The sequence below is a fragment of the Bactrocera neohumeralis genome, chromosome 6 (assembly GCF_024586455.1).
Source record: "Bactrocera neohumeralis isolate Rockhampton chromosome 6, APGP_CSIRO_Bneo_wtdbg2-racon-allhic-juicebox.fasta_v2, whole genome shotgun sequence".
NCBI lineage: Eukaryota > Metazoa > Arthropoda > Insecta > Diptera > Tephritidae > Bactrocera > Bactrocera neohumeralis.
In genome coordinates, this window is record NC_065923.1 from 3,920,850 (window position 1) to 3,939,876 (window position 19,027).

General features: G+C 38.8%; 1 long non-coding RNA gene across 2 annotated transcripts in view; it reads left to right on the plus strand.

The window, feature by feature from the left end:
- The first annotated feature begins 899 nt into the window (after positions 1 to 899).
- LOC126762051 (uncharacterized) overlaps positions 900 to 19,027 on the plus strand; it is a 234,454-nt gene continuing 216,326 nt past the window's right edge. For both annotated transcript variants that reach the window (XR_007667412.1, XR_007667413.1), the window contains exon 1: positions 900 to 1,037. This is a non-coding gene — a long non-coding RNA (uncharacterized LOC126762051). The remainder of the gene's footprint in view (positions 1,038 to 19,027) is intronic.

Here is a 19,027-nt window from a genome sequence, read left to right on the forward strand (position 1 = left end):
TGTAAACCGGGTCTTTTTTCACGAATTTTTTTCTTCAATTGGTCCAAAAGGTTGCAATAATACTCAGAATTAATTGTTTTACAAGTTTGCAAGTAATCCACAAATTCCACGGATGCCATAACCTTCTTGGTTCGAATCACGAACTCATTTCGAGGCCAAACAACTAGGTTCACACCACTCTTTAGCCTCTTGTTTTGATTCAGGATGATGGTGATAGACCCAAGTCTCATCCATAGTGATAAATCGAGCCCAAAATCCACTTTATCCTTTTTGAAACGCTCCAAATGTTGCTGAGAAAGTCGCATTCGAATGTGTTTTTGTTCCATTGTTAGCGAATGCGGCACCCATTGGCACATAGCTTTCTAAAGCTAAAATTTCACTTAAAATATGGCTCACACTGCCTAATGAGATGTGTGAGTCTCTACTAAATCTCTCACAGTCAATCGACGATCTTCCAAAACCATATCCTGTATTGTAGCTATAATTTCTGGTGTTGATACGCTTTTTGGACGTCCTTCACGTGGATCGTCTTCAAGGCTTGAACGACCACGTTCAAATTCAGCGACACACCTTTCTACTGTTCTAATTGTAGGTGAACAATCATTATACACTTTTAAAATTCGTTCGTGATTTTCTTTTGGTGTTAGACCTTCCAAAAATAACTGCGACACGGTGACACAAATAATGAATTGACAGATTGAAATGAAACTTCACATACATACGTTCAAATGAAGAGTGTACGAACAAAACAAACCAAAAATTGGGCTAGTAGCAACGCCCTCTCTTATCCTCATATCCTCCACAACTTTATTTTTTTTTTATTTTAACATCACAAATTGAACATTAAATTAAAAAGTATATAGGTCTCAAGATTTTTTATTTGTTTCCAGTGTTCAATTTCCTGCGGGGTGTTCGCTGCCATTTTCGCATAAAATCACATTTACATACACAGTGCCATCTAGACGGCGGCGAGTGCGCGCAAATAAAGCACAAAAAGAGGACGCACAAATAAGTGAGACACAAAAAATACAAAATAAGTAAGTGCACCAAAAAAATAATAAAAAAGCAAAAAATTAAGGCATAAAGTGAAAAACTCAAAACAGCCAAGTAGAATAATAAAAAAATTGAAGGCTCAAAATAATAATGAAGGCAAAACGGCGAGTCGCCAGACAGCGGACATCAAAGAGTGCGTTTTTGTCGCATTTTTTCTGGCTGCACTGGGCCTACTGCCGTCGCTGTTGTCGTTGCTCTTGTTGCTATTGCCGCTTGCGGTTGCAGAAAGACGTGCAACACATACATCATACACACCAAGCAGCCAGCAAGCGAACGCATCTTCGCTCGGCCGCCATTAAAATGAAATTAAATACAAAATGCAAAACATTCCCTAAAAATAAACAAAAAAAAAAATAAAATGTAAAACAAAAATAAAAAGAAAAAATGGAGACGAAAATTCCACGACACCAGCGGCCGGCGTGGCAGACAGGCCAGCAGGTAAGCCCTGGCGATTATCTGCTGCAACTGTTGACTGCCGTCGTGAACTCGGTTGGCTTTGTGTCGCGCACCCGTTGATACATGTCGTATCGGCGTATCTGGGCGCATATTTCGCTCATATTTAAAACAAAGTCAAGACGTAAATAATATGAAGCGCACTCTGTTGTTGTCGTTGTTGCTGTTGTGGTTGCAGCAAAACGCTTACAGGTGCGGACGGACGAAGGTGTGCATACATGTGCAAGTGTTTTGGCGAAGTGAGTTGCACATGCCGTTCTTTGCGGTCATTACGACCAACACATGCGCGCGTGTGCCAGTGTGTATGTGTGCATTGCGTTGCACGGCTCAAGGACTCGGGCTACGGTTCAGCGCTGTTGCACCGTGTTGCGTTGGAAGGACAAGTTGCTGTCTGTCGCCTGTTGAGCTTACATATGTTTGTCGTTCGGTTATAGATTGTGGGGCAACAGTAAAGTGCCTCTTCGCTCACACACTTGTTGTTGCACAAATTGCAATAGAAATGCAGAAATGCATAGTTGGCTAGCTTGTTCGTCACAGTTTGTCAAATCTGATAATAATTCTTTGAAGAAATAGAAAGTAGGTCTAAAGTACATATATTGTATGAAATCTTCTGTAGACAAAATATTGTTAGGGTTGCCAAGATATTTGTTATTATACATATTTTTTATATTTATTTTATATATATAGCGAAAATCTGGTCACTTTAAAAACCTCATGAACTCTCTCTTTCGTGGTCTTTAGACAGATCTTTCTTCGAGCTTTCAAGATAACGCAGTGCCTCCTGAAACTGTGGTATAGTTCCAATCCCGTTGTATGAGGAGGGCATATGACATCTGACTTATATGACGAATGCTTTTATCAAAGCCGAGTAGTAGTAATCTGTACTGAGCTTAAAATAAAGATTTCCACATATGTACTATATATTTTGTGGGAAAAAACTTGTCATAAAATTTTAGTGAATAAGGTTCGTGACATAAGATTTTTCGAATCCTTTGGTTGGTAGGTGGAAGACGGAGGCACAGGAGCACTGAGGTCATCATCATTATGTATTCCCAAGTGGTAGTCAATTAAGACGGATCTATAAATCCAGTGGATTTGATAAAAAAAAAAAAAGTCCTTGTTTCTCCCCCAACAGCCCAATGTCGTTTAATTTTGGAATATTGGTAAACGTGGAAAATATCCCGTCTCAACCGGCTGAAAGCAGGACATACGCAAAGATAATGTTCCATTTTACGAAGTTTCTGAAGGTGAGCTCTTGGATATAGGTGCCTTATGTTGACACCTACTACGTTACTAAGTTCCTTTTTGCTTAGAAGTAAAATATTTTTGGCCTGCCCACCATCAACACTACTCCAAAGTCCCTCTGTGGTATGTCCTGTATTGCTATTCTTCTATGACATGTGGAATTCCTGTAGAGTTCATTGAAAGAGCTAAATGTTCTAGGGCAGCTTTGGAGATTGTGCTGTCGGCTTATCCTAGAGTTGGTCAGCTTGACAGCCTTTTCGTTTCCTTCTGCTCGTGGGTCACCAGATGGCTTTTACCAATTTTCCCACTGAGAGTACCAATTACTAGAAGAAAATAGCCATAAAAAACTTCTCTAAATATTAAGCAACGTGAGAACGTTTGAATGCTCCAAAGGACTTTCCCTCATCTTCTTTTAAGCCTCATTCTTGACTTGTATTCAACGATGATGTTTGTCCATGACGTTTGTAACACCCAAAAGGACCAATATAGCATAAGCTGCAATATTAACTGAACGATCGGAATCAAGTGCTTGCATGGAAAACCCCTTCATTTGAAGTCAATAAATACGACATATATTATTATGCAAAGCATCGCAACAATCTCCGGAGTCCTATAGTATTTAGCTACATTTAAATTGGCCAATTGAAATCGGAATAAGGCCTTTTTACCATTTGATGCTATAAAAAATGAACATGTGAAGGGTATTATTAATATTTTTTCTTGTTTTCTTTCTTTTTCCTAAGAAAAAATATTTTCTAACTGCGGAGTAATTGACTTAAATGCACCAATCTGAATAGATTTGTACATTCACTCTAACATATGTATTCATTAGTAAATGAAAGCCAGCGATTTCGTGCCACAAATGCAACGTAGGCTCTGATAAGTGCGGGCTTAATAATCTTCTTAATACCACCAATCTCCAAACAATTACTTATGCCGCTACACCCCCGCACACGCAACCCCGCTTCGGGACAGTCTGTCAAAGAATATTTGTTAATATTTCTGAAGAAAGCATTTTGACGGCGAAAAAGGCAAAATTCGCATTTTGTTTCGGTAAATTGGCGTAATTAATGAGTGAACAGAGGGCATTTCAGCGCCCAAACAAGCGGTTATGCCACCACTTATGCACGCATATAATATATATCTATATAGGCATGCATGTGTGTGTATGTAGGAGAGCATATCGATTTATGTATATTTGATTCCTGCAAAACGCATTTTTATTGTGCGGAAATTTACGACTGCCGCTGCTGTAGACAAGACGACAGATAACTACACGACTGTCAAGGCGTTTAAGCACTGCGGGTCAGTCACCGGCCGGCCGCACGGATCAGACGACGGCGATGGGAATGTGCGAATGTGCAGCCGGCACAGACAGGCGCACATCCGCAGTGCCGCAGTGAGCTCAGAGATGCCAGAGGTGCAGAAACGGTGGCACAGGCGCAGGCTGGGGCGATGGATAGTCGAGTCGCTCGTTGATTGGCGCGCAGGGCGGGTGTAGGAGGACAGATCAACAAGTGTACGATTGGGTATATCGTCATCGTCACACATTTGCGCCTGCAGATGCAATCACTGAATGGTGAATGTGAGGCGCGCAATGCCGCCAGATAAACTCACAGCATCGCCGGCAGGGATTCCAAGAAATTAAAAAGGCAAACCGACAAAACGACGAGACAACTCAAGACAAGACAGCAGGCATATACATACATACGCACAAAATGTGATGCCGGTGTTACGGCGTGTGTATGTCTTGCATTGCGACAAAACGATCGTAAATAATTTTCATTTCGTTTAATTTTATTTTGATACGCAGTTTCACAGATCGACAGTGTGCTCAGTAAGCGCACATTAATACCCTCACATATTCGTAGTAAGTGCTGGTGCGCATGCGTCTGCATTACCATCTTCGTTGCGCTGGCGTTTGATGTGCGGATCTCGCGCTCGCTTGACTGCTTGGCTGGCCGTCGATCGCATTGCTTGCCTTCGTAATCGAGGGTAGAGGCGACGACGTTTAAGCTAAAAATACGCGTACTTATGTATCTACTAATGATATATTTCAAGTGTGCAGGCGGGTAACTCGCTGTGGCAGATGAAGAATGACGTCCATGGGTTTAAATGCATTCGCGGACACGTACATATATAAAACTGCTTAAAATATATAATTAAGGAGGAAGAACGAAGTTTAAGAGTTCTTTATAAAATTATGTAGGTATATATGTATGTATGTAAATGCATAAATGTGCCGAAAGTTCTCTAATTTGCCCCAATCACGATTTTATTAATTTTATTTGTTTTATTAATGCGCGAGAAAGCATTTTCTCCCAATCTTTTTTTATGATTGAAGCGTTTCAATATTTTTGAAAAATATTGTACAGTTTTTCTTTGACGAATTCTCACTTAAAAAGATAAATAAATTTGTAAAAGCTTAAAAGCAGTCTTATTCTTCATTTCTTGTTTTGGCTGGTTCGAATAAATTAAAGCCGAGAGGCCCAACTTTATATCACTTTTTGCAACTATAGAGGCCATATGTCAGCAATAACTTACCGAATGTTCTCTTCCAAGACGTCAATGATCTCGGGCTTATCTGCGTAGACAAACAATTTCACATAATCCCTCAAAAAATAGTTCAGCGATGTTAAATCGCACGACCTTGGAGGCCACCCCCACAGGCCCACGACGTCAGATAATACGCTTACTAAATGTTTTCTTCAATAAATTGGTTTTTCCGATAGCGATATGGAATGTAGCATCGTCTTGTTGGAGCCAAAGTCGCCCACCTAAACATTCTTCAAATAAGGCAGGAAAAATTAATTAATGATGGGCCAATAGCGTTCTCTATTGACCATAACCTTATGGCCTGCTGCATTTTTGAAGAAATGTGGACCAATGATTTCCTCTGCCTATATGTAATGGCGCAAAAATGGCTTGTGGATTATCATCACTCCAAATGCGATAATTTTGTTTATTAACCCACCCATTCAACCAAAAGTAAGGCTTCTTCGCTGAACAAAATTTTTTTGTGAAAATCGGAATCGGTGGCCACCTCTTTTTGGGCTCATTCACAGAACGTGCGACGCGGTTGATGATTGTTCGACTTCAAATCTTGTACGAGTTAATTTTTTAAAGGACGTAAGCCGATATCCTTCCTCAAAACCTTCCATAAAGTGGATGGGCACAGCTTCAAGGGTGCTCTCAATGGCAGGTGGATTCATTCGGGTCTTCTTCGATAATCTGCTCCACAACAGCAATAGCGTCTTCGGTGTGAATTGTCCACTAGAATAAACGTGGTGCGAAACTGATCCATGGTTTCTCGAATTTGGTTGGAGGAAAGTGCCGTACACAAAAGCATATTAAATATGATTCCCCATTAAGTATCTGCTTCAGGTAACCTTACCTAACCTATTCTACAATTATAGCTTAATAACCAATTTCGGCTAACCTGTCTTACATCTGATCAAAATTTACCCGGACTGATAAAGAAAAGCTACTTTTTTACGTATTTTAATAAAAATATATTATAATTTATCACCTTCAAAATAGGTTCCTGAGCCAACACAAGCTTGCCCACGCTTTATCCATTTTTCCATACATTTTTGATAAGTCCCTTCTAAAATGGTCACCTTTATCTTCAGCGAATTTTGGTACACTTTTGGAGTGCCGTTCGCTGAATTGTTGTACAGTTTCAACGTCAAAATCGTAAGACCACGTCTCGTCATCTTAATGAGTTTATGCAGAATCCTCAGCTACGTTGTCAAGTTTTTTGTATATGTCCCGCATTAATACGTTTGATACATAAAAAATTAACCAAAATGAGTTGAGTCGGTCCATAGCTGAGGTAGAGATTCTCTGCTATATATCTGATGCCAACACGATGATTTTCAAGCACTGTTTCTTCACCGAATGCTTCTTGCCATTCAAATACTTGTGCGTGAGATGAAGTAGACTCTCCAAAACACTTCTGCAACATTTTAATAGTAACCGTAATTTTATTGTAAGCAATAAACTTTAAGCAAACTCGTTGTTAAATTTTTTTGGGTGGTAAAAATCGTCGGAGAAATCTATTACACTAATTGATATATGGAGACCAAACGTCACACGAACATAACAAAATTTAAATAGATCAGTCCGAGTCAAATTCGATCAGATGGTATATGCTCGGTATAGCCTGAACTTAGTCTGTAATTTGTCATTAAAAACATATTAAACTTTGAGTTAACAAGATCATCATATAGGTTAGTGTTCAAAATCTTAAAAAAAAACAACGATTACAATAAAACAATGAAAATGTGAGTCTAACCCCTCCTCCTCTAGGTAAATTCCCAAAGCTTCTAGGCACTTATTACCATACAACCACACAAGTCGTGAAGAAGTAGATAAGTTTAACGCAATTAGGTTACTACTTTGGCTGAATTTAAGCAATTACCACGACGACTAACAACTATAATCGTATTAACGGTAATTGTTGTTTTTGTTGTTGGTTTGGTTGACCTATGTCAATGGCCGCGAAGTTTTCCGTCTATTTACATGATATTTAAGTGCAATAAAGCCAATGAGGCTGCAACCAGCGATTGCAACAGTGTTATAAAATAAAACAATAAAAGCAACATCAGCAACGACGCTGACATTGCTAACTGTCAAAAGCGCTGGAAGAAAACAAAAAACGATAAAGACAAAGAGACATTTACGCCAGCGGCGTTCGAAATGAAAATGCGGCGATGAAGAGACAACAGCAACAATAAATAAGCAACACAACAAAAGCAACAATAATACAGACATATAACTGTCAATTGGCTAAGTGAGGCCAAGAGTAATCTGCAAACTGGCTAAGATGAACTGAGTTTAGCTCAGTTGAGTTGAGCACAGTGAAGCTGATCGCGACGGAGTTGATCACTGCCGAACTGCGGCTAAGCTGTTGCTGTCGCTGTTGCGGATCACTGGCTTGTAACAAGATGTGGCAACCTGAATTGTTTGCGATTTGCAAGCAGCAGCGAGAAAAGCGCGCAAAAATCACCACAACCCCAGCGGCAAACTCGTAACAGTCCGCAGTGTAGTTGCGCTAGTGCTAGCGGGAGGGGTACACAAGAGGCGAACTAAGTGGTAGACACAAGCGATGCTCAGTTGTGGCTCTACACATGGAAAAATGCATTGGAAATATTCGCAAATTCGTTGCGCAGCCGCAAGTCGAAAACACACGCCTGTATTTAGGCGCAGTCGTAAATACCCAGTAATCGTCGATTTCCCATTTGTACTACTGATCTCTTCAACTGAGTGGAGGTTTTCCGCTTTCCCTGATTTCACTGGCGGGGACTGAATCGGATACTTTCAAGGCTGGAGTGTTCTCATTCATGCGGATAACATCCAGGTCTTGCCAGCGTAGCCACTGCTTCTTGATTCGCTGAACTATGTCAATTTTGCTGTATTTCTCGTAGATCTCATAATTTCATCGGATGTGGTAATGCGCAAAGAACCATAAATCTCTTCTCCGGAACGATTTTGTTCATGTCTTCGCACCATATAGTAGAACGGGACTGATGAGGGATCTTTCATCCGAAGATGCGAGTTGTATGAAATTTTAAGCGAGCCGCTTGCTTCAAGACCGACGCTCGCTCGCAGTCGCAATTAGACTTCAGTGATCCCATGAACCGAATAGGTACGAGTGGCCACGTTGAAGAATTTTCTCTTTTAGCTGTGACCCCAGGCTCCGCAAGGGTTGACTACATCATCTTATAGAAAGGTTGCTCACGATTAGGAATTGATTATACGACTAAAACTGTATATCCAGAAGCATGACTACACCCGATCACAATATATTGAAGGATTATACGATTTTTGCTCGCTGGGTATATCTGGACAAATGGCTAGAATTGCGCGCTGCCTCATAAAAAGTCTCGACTATGCAGCAGAACAGATCTGAGCTGAAAACTGAGCCACATACTGTTACTGTTGTGCTGACTCTGCCACCATCGGACGGCTGGCACAGCTGTGTAGCGCCGCCAAGTGTTGAAAGTCAGCGCAATTACAATTTTCTACGAATTCTAGTCTAGTAAAAGTCGCTGCAACTGTGCGCGGACTTTACATTTAATGTTAAGACAGATTTTGCAATTCGAAACTTTATTTGTGGCAATGGCTTTGCATGCTTTTATTTGTGTTATTTATTTATGCTTCTAATGTTGCATGCTTTCGGCGCTTTCTTCGCTCTTTCCACAGCCTCACATTTGCCTACCTTAGCACTTTTCGCAAGCAAAGACTCATACTGGCTTAATATTGTTGTTATTTCAGTTTAATGCCATTTTGTGCCGTTTTTATTGTTTTTGCGCTTCTTTATTTCGACGTTAGTGCATTCTCTTGTTTATCGTAAATTTCGCTCTCCTTGTATGGCTCTGGCTGATAAACTCGTCGTCGACTTTTCGTTCATTCTTTTTGTTTTTTTCCATGAGAACTCTTTTTTATTGAAATTATCGTTCTTGTTCACATAATCACTGTGGTTCTTGTTGGTTTTGATGTTTTGCTATAGCAATTTATGCACATTTCTCGGTAAATGATTTCATTTGCATCAGCGGCCTCGATTTATTTGAATTTAAGCTTCGTTCTGACTTACTTTGTTGGTGTTCTGTTGCTTATGTCCGACAATTGATTGCTTGCTTTAAGACTCTTCGTCACCATCGTTGATGCTTCGCTGCTGTTGTAGCTGTTGTAAATATTTATTACTTCTTACAGTTGTTTCTCGACAATTTGCGATAAGAGGTCCGATGTAAGTGTTCAGAATTTAATTTATTTGCAGCAGTTTTACTCTTTATGGGTTGGCATTCATAATCATATTATTGAAAGAGTTCTTCGTTCGGTCACAAACTCTCTCTACTGGGGTAGCACTCAGTTTTAAATGGTTTGGTGCTATGGTATTAAAAGTTTGGAGAATATAATTGAGCCACACGGTAATCCCTTTTATCCCTCAAGCTTGTATTCATCGTTTAAAGTCTTTAGATTCCTCCTTTCTTAGCAACATTATCAGTTGATTTTGTGATTATGAAATTGTCTAGTTCGATAGCTCAAGCCGAAAGGTTTCCCTGAACTACTTAAGAACGATGGAAGATTCTATGGGACCGAAGCGTGTAAAACGAAGAGCTGTACGTGTTTTATGTCCATCAAATGGGTAGATCGTTCTTATGGTTTTTGTCAAATATAATATGTAGTGTTTTGTTCACAGAAACCTTCGTTCCTACTGGGACTGTCAATTTTTATAAGCTTCTCTTAAGGCGATGTATAAGAATATCCCAATCAAGCTCTCGACGCTTTTGGAGAGTCTTTATCGTTGTGTGTATTCGGTGTTGTCCTGATGGAACACAATTCCTATTAGTCAAAGCTGGTCGTTTTTTGCGATTGCTTCCGTCAGACAGTCCAATTTTTGACAATACATGTTCGAGTTAAGTGTTTGACCATAAGGGAGCGAGCTGTGAAGAGGACGTACTCAAAAGTGACCCACTTTTCATAACCAGTAACCATCAATTTCAAAAATGGATCGATGTTTTTTCGATTTAGCAGCGATTGACTTATACAGTATCAGAACCATAAATACTATTCACATTTCCAGCCGTCTGGCTAGTGTTTTCGCCTTTATCAAAGAAAAACTGTAAAATATGATGCATTTTCTCTCTTCTGCTTTCCATCTAAAGCCAAAAATATAGTAAATCAAACGGAAAAATTGAAAATAAGTTTTTACTAGACTAAATAATAGTTATACTGATTTGATTAATGTGTTATATTCTGGTTTACTCAATGACTCCATATTTTAAGTATTTTTTTAATTTTTTTCATAAAACTATCGCACCTTAGTGCATGAGGAAAAATCTGATTTTTAATTTCCAATTTTCACACATTTTCTTCCATTTGCATTTCAATTGCGCGCATGGAAGCTGAAGAGCACACAAAAAAGTGTCTCTGACGTTTATTCCGCTAATAAAGTGCATAGCCATATATGAATAAACAAACCGACAACAATCTAACGTAAAGTAGTGAGAACTGCAGCCGAGGTGCATAGAATGACGGCCGACCAAAGCGCGAACCTGTTTGCAATAATCGTTCGCTGCTGTTGGATTCTCAAGCATACCAGCGGCTTCTCCGCTTTCGTTTCTATAGCTTTTCCTCCGGATTACAATCACAGCACAATCTCTACAGCTTTCGTACATTTTCGGCTTTTACTTACTTTCGCACACACCGCGACAAATCGAAAGAAAACAAGTAAGGAAGGGCTAAGTTCGGGTGTCACCGAACATTTTATACTCTCGCACGATAAAGTGATAATCGAGATTTCATTATCCGTCATTTACATATTTTTCAAATACCGTATTTGTGTAAAGTTTTATTCCGCTATCATCATTGGTTCCTAATGTATATATTATACAGAGAAGGCATCAGATGGAATTCAAAATAGAGTTATATTGGAAGAAGGCGTGGTTGTGAACCGATTTCACCCATATTTCGTACATGTCATCAGGGTGTTAAGAAAATATTATATACCGAATTTCATTGAAATCGGTCTAAGTAGTTCCTGAGATATGGTTTTTGGTCCATAAGTGGGCGACGCCACGCCCATTTTCAATTTTAAAAAAAAACCTGGGTGCAGCTTCCTTCTGCCATTTCTTCCGTAAAATTTAGTGTTTCTGACGTTTTTTGTTAGTCGGTTAACGCACTTTTAGTGATTTTCAACATAACCTTTGTATGGGAGGTGGGCGTGGTTATTATCTGATTTCTTCCATTTTTGAACTGTATATGGAAATGCCTGAAGGAAACGACTCTATAGAGTTTAGTTGACATATTCCGAGATATATACAAAGAACTTAGTAGGGGGCGGGGCCACGCCCACTTTTCCAAAAAATTACCTCCAAATATGCCCCTCCCTAATGCGATCCTTTGTGCTAAATTTCACTTTAATATCTTTATTTATGGCTTAGTTATGACACTTTATAGGTTTTCGGTTTTCGCCATTTTGTGGGCGTGGCAGTTGGCCGATTTTGCCCATCTTCGAACTTAACCTTCTTATGGAGCCAAGAAATGTATGTAAAGTTTCATCATGATATCTCAATTTTTACTCAAGTTCCAGCTTGCACGGACAGACGGACGGACGGACAGACAGACATCCGGATTTCAACTCTACTCGTCACCCTGATCACTTTGGTATATATAACCCTATATCTGACTCTTTTAGTTTTAGGACTTACAAACAACCGTTATGTGAACAAAACTATAATACTCTCCTTAGCAACTTTGTTGCGAGAGTATAAAAATACTAGCGAGTAAGGCAATAGTTGTATCCAAACTTTATATTTTTTCACCGTTTTTCTTTTGGCAACTGCAAAATATGCTATGTTTGTTACGGCAAATTTGCTGACGAAATCTTATGAGTTATTTTCTCAGCAGCGGAGCTTTCTATAAAAGGTAACCCACTGACGGTTTCGTTTTTGGTAACTGGAGCTGCGGTAGTAGAAGAATCAATTGCGATGGAAATGTTAGTCACGAGCATAGATGAGGAATAAGAGATGAGAAAAAAATAAAATCAGTTCTCAAAGAATGTTTCTCTGGTGTAAACTATGTAACTTTAAATCTTATCTGTGCTTTGAGGGAAGTGAAAACCAATTACTTTCTAAAACGCCCACATAATTAACTGTTATAAAGTTTACCATCCTTTTGGAATGATTTACAGGCTTGTAAAATTGAAACAAAATCCTGTAATAAGTAATGCTGACCCGACTATTTCACAGGGAAGATTTTGAAAATTACACGGATCAAATAAACTTCGTTCCGATAATATTCCGGGTCAGACATAGTTTATAGGAATATCTCTGATTAACTAAGATTGTAGGAAAAGGAAATGGACGAAGAGACTAGTTGCATTTGGAAAGTTGACTGATGATTTATGACAAAAAAATTAAAAATTACTTTCTTCCAAGGTAAAGACTTTATGAAATCACTTCAACAGTATTTATACGGGTGAAGAGTTGGAAAAGAAAATAGGCTATAGGTATTTGTACCACAAGGAAACAACGAAAAATATCTCAAAGTTAAGTTTTACCATTTATAAACATTCACTCGGTGGTGATCTCTATTAACCGATGTTATAAAGCCTTCGTAATAAAATATAAATGTTTCCATACAAGAAATTAATTTTGATCGGATAGCTTGCATCTTATATTCCATCTAAGAAATTTTTTCGGAGATTGTACCAATACCTTGGCAATCTATGGCAGATTCGTGAAACTATCTCGACAAATAAATTAGTTCGGCTTACAAAAACTGGATTTTGATCGATCAGTTTGTATGGCAGCTATCGACGGCTCCGACAAATGCGAAGCTGCTCGATGAGAAAAAGACTTGTGCACAAGGTATCTCTTAAACTGACGAACTACAAAGTGCGTTCCAAAGTAAACACGACATGACGACTGGTGCGTTAGAATCTTTTATCTTTATCGATTGTCCAGTGAGAATTTCGTGATTGGTAGTGAAGTTATTGCGTGTCAATATGTTTGCGTTTTAAGTGTCGAAAATGAGCTTCGAACAAAGAGCCAACATTAAATTTTGTTTTAAAATTGGTAAAACTTTTACCGAAACGTTCCAATTGATGAAACAAGTTTATGGCGATGATTGCCTATCCCGTAGCAGAGTGCACGAGTGGTTTCAACGTTTTCAAAGTGGTGGACATAAATAACGATAAACATGTGGGCCAATCAAAAATTGTGATCAGCGTTTCATTGTAACTGTGCTTGAATTCATCTAAAATCAGCTGAAATCATCATTGAAATTCATCGAAATGGAATTGAACATCTCCCGAACATCGATTTTTCGCATTTTGACCGAACATTTGGCTTACGAAAGGTGTGTGTACGGTTTGTTCCGCACAAATTGACTGATGACCAAAAATTGCTCAGAATCCAACATTCGAAGGACGATTATTTGACCAAAAATCACATTTTAACTATTAACCACTCACCGTGTTAACCAGATATGGCACCGTGTGATTTTTTTTTTCGGAAAAATGCATTTGCCCATGAAAGGAAAGCGTGATGCAGACGTAGAGGCCATTCAAAAGGCTTGCACCGGCATACTGGCGGCCATACCGGCCAACGAGCTAAACCCTCGTTCGAGCTTTTGGACCGTGCATAAAGCTGTAGTGAAGCAGAAGAAGACTAAGTATTTTGAATAAAATAAATTGATTTTGCCGAATGCACCATTTGTTCTGGTTTTTTTTATAGTCCTGTTTACTTTGGAACACACCTTGTAGTTTGCATATATATGCACAGACAGGCTCATATTTTATATGGTTTCCAAAATTTCCTTCTGGGTGTTACAAACTTCACGGCAAACTGTTCAAAGCATAAAAATATTTCTTCACCTTAGAGTTTTTAAGAATATCGAAAATTACTGGCTAGGTTCTCTTAGATTGCGCTGGCTGATTTTTGTGTATAGTTTTGAACGACTTATATTTCGTTAGCTGATTCAGTAGTGAAGCGCATGCCACTCTTGGCAATCTCATCAGCTATGTTGTTTTCCGGAACGCCCTTGTAGCCTGGAGCCCAGAATATATGCAACCGGTTTATCGTCAACTAATCTTAAAAAACTAGACTTGATGGGGAAAGCTTAAAATTTGTTCTATTATACTTTTCTGAATTTTAACGGTGCGCTAATAACACAGTGACTATGCTAGTGTCTACGCCACCGTATTTTAAATTTAAACACCCACGAGTATGAAGCCTTCACTCATTTCCTTTGGCAACGCTTATATGAAATATCAATACACGTGTCGGTCCGATTAAATGCGTCATCAGCGCCACAATCATAAATATTCGCAAGCGTAAATCTTCGCTAAGAGAAATTCATAGAAATAACGGCGAAGCAATCACCGAAATAAGTGGCTTAAAACAACAAATTCGGGGCAAGCAGAAGCAGAGTTTCTGAACTAGTTCCGAAGTGGAACAAAGGGGATAACATTAGTATCCTAATAAATATAAGTAGGTGTACGATATAATGTACTAGCGTATACCATTTGTACCGTTATTTATTGTGATTATGTGCAAAGGCGTAAGCGAGATGATTGAAGTGCCCACAAATGAAACGCATGACGTCATTGCGTCGCTTGAATAGATTACTTAGCCGGATAGAACGTCGAAGGAAATGCGTGAAAATAGGAAAATGATGAGTGCAAGTGCGTTGATGATTACGTCATTCAGCGGCGTTGAAACGGATAATGGAGACCAGCAAATAAACCAAATATGAAAACTGAAAGGAAATGGAAATAGAACGGAGCGCGCCACAAGCATTGACGATGGAAAAAGGATCTACGAAGTGTCCAGTCACAAAGAACAACAACAACGCAGTTAACGGTTATAATATGACGGAATGTAAATATACCCTTGAGCAGTTAGAATCGCACAGCAAAAGCTGGCATAAGAAGGAAACGACAATCCGTTGCGGATTTGGTTTCGTGTATTTGTGGGCAGATATTGGCTTGTGCTTGTTTGCTGTCGTAAATGTCGAAGAAGTAGGCTACTAGGGTGGTTTTGAAAAAAAATGAAGACAAAACTTTAGTGACAAAATTAAGGTTGATTGGGAACTGAGTACAACAAATACCACTTACGAAGAGCTCGAAAATATGTATATTAGTTCCTTTTTATTTTTTGTAAGACTGCTCATCGTTCGCAACCAGTAACCACCTTAACCTTAATGCTAGCTCTAAATAGGTGCAGGCGGTAGAAAAAAAAACAAAAACAAAGTGACTGTGGCGAGATTAATGTGTGGGCATTGGGTGTTTGTATACGACAGTATAGGTGGAAAATAGCTACGGTTTATGCGTGGGTGGGCGACAATCTGTTGTGACTCTCGACATCCGGCTTTACCAGTGACGTCTTGTCGATTTGCATTCATCACTGCTGGATGTGGCTTTTTGTGACATAAAAATAGAAATTTGCGCACCAAAAATGGAATTGACTTCTGTTAAACGATTGAGTTTACTGTTAGTTTTTAGATAAATTGAATTTAAATTAATTTCCAATTTACTGAAAATTGTAGGCAAAAATAGAACTTATTTTGATATTAAGGTGTTATATATATTTATATAGCTCGTCTTTGGAAAAACGGAATTGCTGTAAATGTCTCTGGTGTGCTGAATTAAACTTATTATCATTCTTACAGCTTGAGATATCTCTTATATGGATGGTTTTTGATTGGGTTCATATTCAAGGCATGGTATTAACTAAGCCTCGTTTTAACCTAAAAAGAAGCTGCTAGTTTGGCCAATTCGTCTGCTTTTTCGTTGCTGAAAATGTTTTTGTGGCCAGAAACTCAAATAATGGGAAAATGGAGTTAACCTGCTAGGGAGCTTAAAGCCTTCTTACAATTGTTAACTGCACTGGATTTAATAAATGATATCTGTGATTGTGTGATGGTTGCTTTTTGTATCCTCTCGTAGTTATTCAATAGGCCTTCGTCACTGGGAAGATGTTGGATGACTTTGGCAGTGCGCTGCAGAGAGATTTCGAGATCATCGGAGTATATCAACGCCCCTACGACGCAGCTCGTTTTGTAGACGACGGTATAGACAGAGGTTGTATCATCATCCTTTACTAAGCCTCTTTTTCATTCAGGTATAGATGGTAGCTTCTTCAGGAAGTGGTACGTTGAAATCTGCGTCATTGATTACATATTTTGGCCTCTTATTTCATAGAATTCCAAAACTGACTTATTACCAATTTTTCTCCAGACAGTCAAGCATAACAATTTTTTAGGATGGGAAAAATGGAATCTCAAACTTACTGCCAAACCAATAAGTAAGGAAGGGCTAAGCTCAGGTGCAAACGAACATTGTATTCTCTTGCGTCATGCAGGAATCAAAGCCAGAGAAATACCTTAAGGTGTAAAACGTCAACAATAGGAAGCAATTATACAAGGAGCTTTCCAAAGTAAACAGGACTTTTTGAATCTGGTAAAACTTTTACCGAAACGTTTCAATTGATGAAACAAGTTTATGGTGATGATTGCCTATCCTACAGCAGAGTGCACGAGTGGTTTCAACGTTTTCAAAGTGGTCGTGAGGACATAAATGACAAAATCCGTGATCACCGGAAATTCCATCGAAACTGAAATTCATGGAAATGGAATTGAACATCTCCAAAACATCGATTTATCGCATTTTGACCGAACATTTGGGCTTACGAAAGGTGTGTGCACGGTTTGTTCCGCACAAATTCACTGACGACCAAAAATTGCTCAGAATCCAACATTCGAAGCACGATTAATTGACCAAAAATATCACATTTTAACTATTTTAACTATTAACCACTCTCCGTATTCACCTGATATGGCACCGTGCGATTTCTTGCTCCATAACGCCATTTTCTCGGTTTTAAGCGTTATTCAGACGTATATAATTTTTTGCACCCATACTGGCATGCTGGCGAACAATAAAAATTTTACATGCTTTGGAATAAAAAGCTGAATTGAAGCAGAACAAGAATATTTTGAATAAAATAAATTGACTTTGCCGAAAACACCATTTGTTCTGGGTTTTTTTTAAGTCCTGTTTATTTTGGAACGCACCTTGTATATATATTTTTTGACATGTTCGTCAAAAGGACTGTGAGAAAAATGAAAATCATTATACATATGTGGAATATGGGAGTTGAATATGCCACACATCAATAAAATGTTCCCTGAGATTGGTTAAGGTTTTTATCCACATTCACTTTTTGATTGCCAAACAGATGGAGTTAAACGTCACACGGATGTTATACCGGTTAGTATAGATGGTGGATATGTAACCTTTAATTTTATCTTTTAGGCACAAAGATACATGTTAACAGAAAAAAAGTATCGCGCTTTTAAATCGTTTGCTAGATATATGAGAGCTAACGGGGGATCATGATTGATTTCATCCATTTTCACACTGTCGGTAGAAGTTCTTATAAGATTTGTCCTCAATTTCAATTGTAGCTGTGATGGTCTTGGAGATATGTTCATTAAGCCTAGTAGAGGATAGGGCCACGCCCGCTTTCTGAAAACTTTCAGCTCACAGGTACCTCCTGCAATCCACTGTGCAAATTACAGTTTTATATCTTCATTTAGTGCTTTGTAATGCCACTTTATAGGTTTTCCTTTAAAGGCGGTTTGTGCGCGTGGCAGTAGTCGGATTACGCCGATCTACGAACTCCGGCTTAATTTTTTGCCAAAGAAGGTTTTAGGTGATACGTACAACCGGTGGATGAACAAAACCACTATACTCCGGTGCAACATGTTGCAAGAGTATACCTGTAATAAGGATAATCGGAATAATATCTAACATTTTCGGAAACTCGGTTGACTAAAAGTTAACGATGGATGGAGTGAATACAGCAAAAACCTTTGCTTATGCCGAAACTTTTCACGGGAATCATTAATAACGCATGAAAAGTTTCGCCTAAAATTCCAATAACAATCAATAAGATGATTTGCAATTTTCATTGCAGTTCCACGCCTAAGTGCATAAGCATTTATTTGATTGTCTCTACGAATTTGAGCTCATTTATTAATAATAATTTCCTTCATTGTCTTTTCGCCTGGAGGCTACAGCTTGTTACTTACACACATATCTACCGCTACATCTGAGTGTGTGTGTGTCATCGCATAATAATTTTCCCTCAACAGTCAGTCATGGCCGCTGGCACGTTGGCTCAATGGCGCCCCCACATCACTCACCGCTCCTGCAGCGCGAAAGCGACGAGCGCAATGTCAACATTAACTTGTCCTCGACCCACTAATACCGTACCAAATAACAACAACAACACGTGGTAACTTTATGTATGACATTGTTGTTGGTCTTGTGTGTACGCAAAAAATGCGTAAGTCCCTCTTTGTGCATGTGTATGTGTGTGTGGGTGTGTGCGTGTCTGTTTATTGCTTTGCTATAAAATTATGTACACATAACTTGACGCTAAATGGAATACCAACCGTGTAGATGTTCGTTCGTCTAGGTATTGTAGTATGATATTTTTGAGTAGCAGCAGACGACGGCATTGTGGCACAGAAGGTTATTTGAAGGTTGCTCGATGAGGCAAGGACAATTATTTAATTAGGAAAATGTACTCGCTTGGCGTTTATCATTAATATAAAAAAAATATGTATATGTATATATTATACTTACATACATTGTTGCTATTGTTGTTCATGATGCGAAAGTAAGCACTGACAGCTTAAGATCCTATATTCCCTCTTCATGAATTATTGTACTCGAATTTTTTTGATGAATATGTTTAAG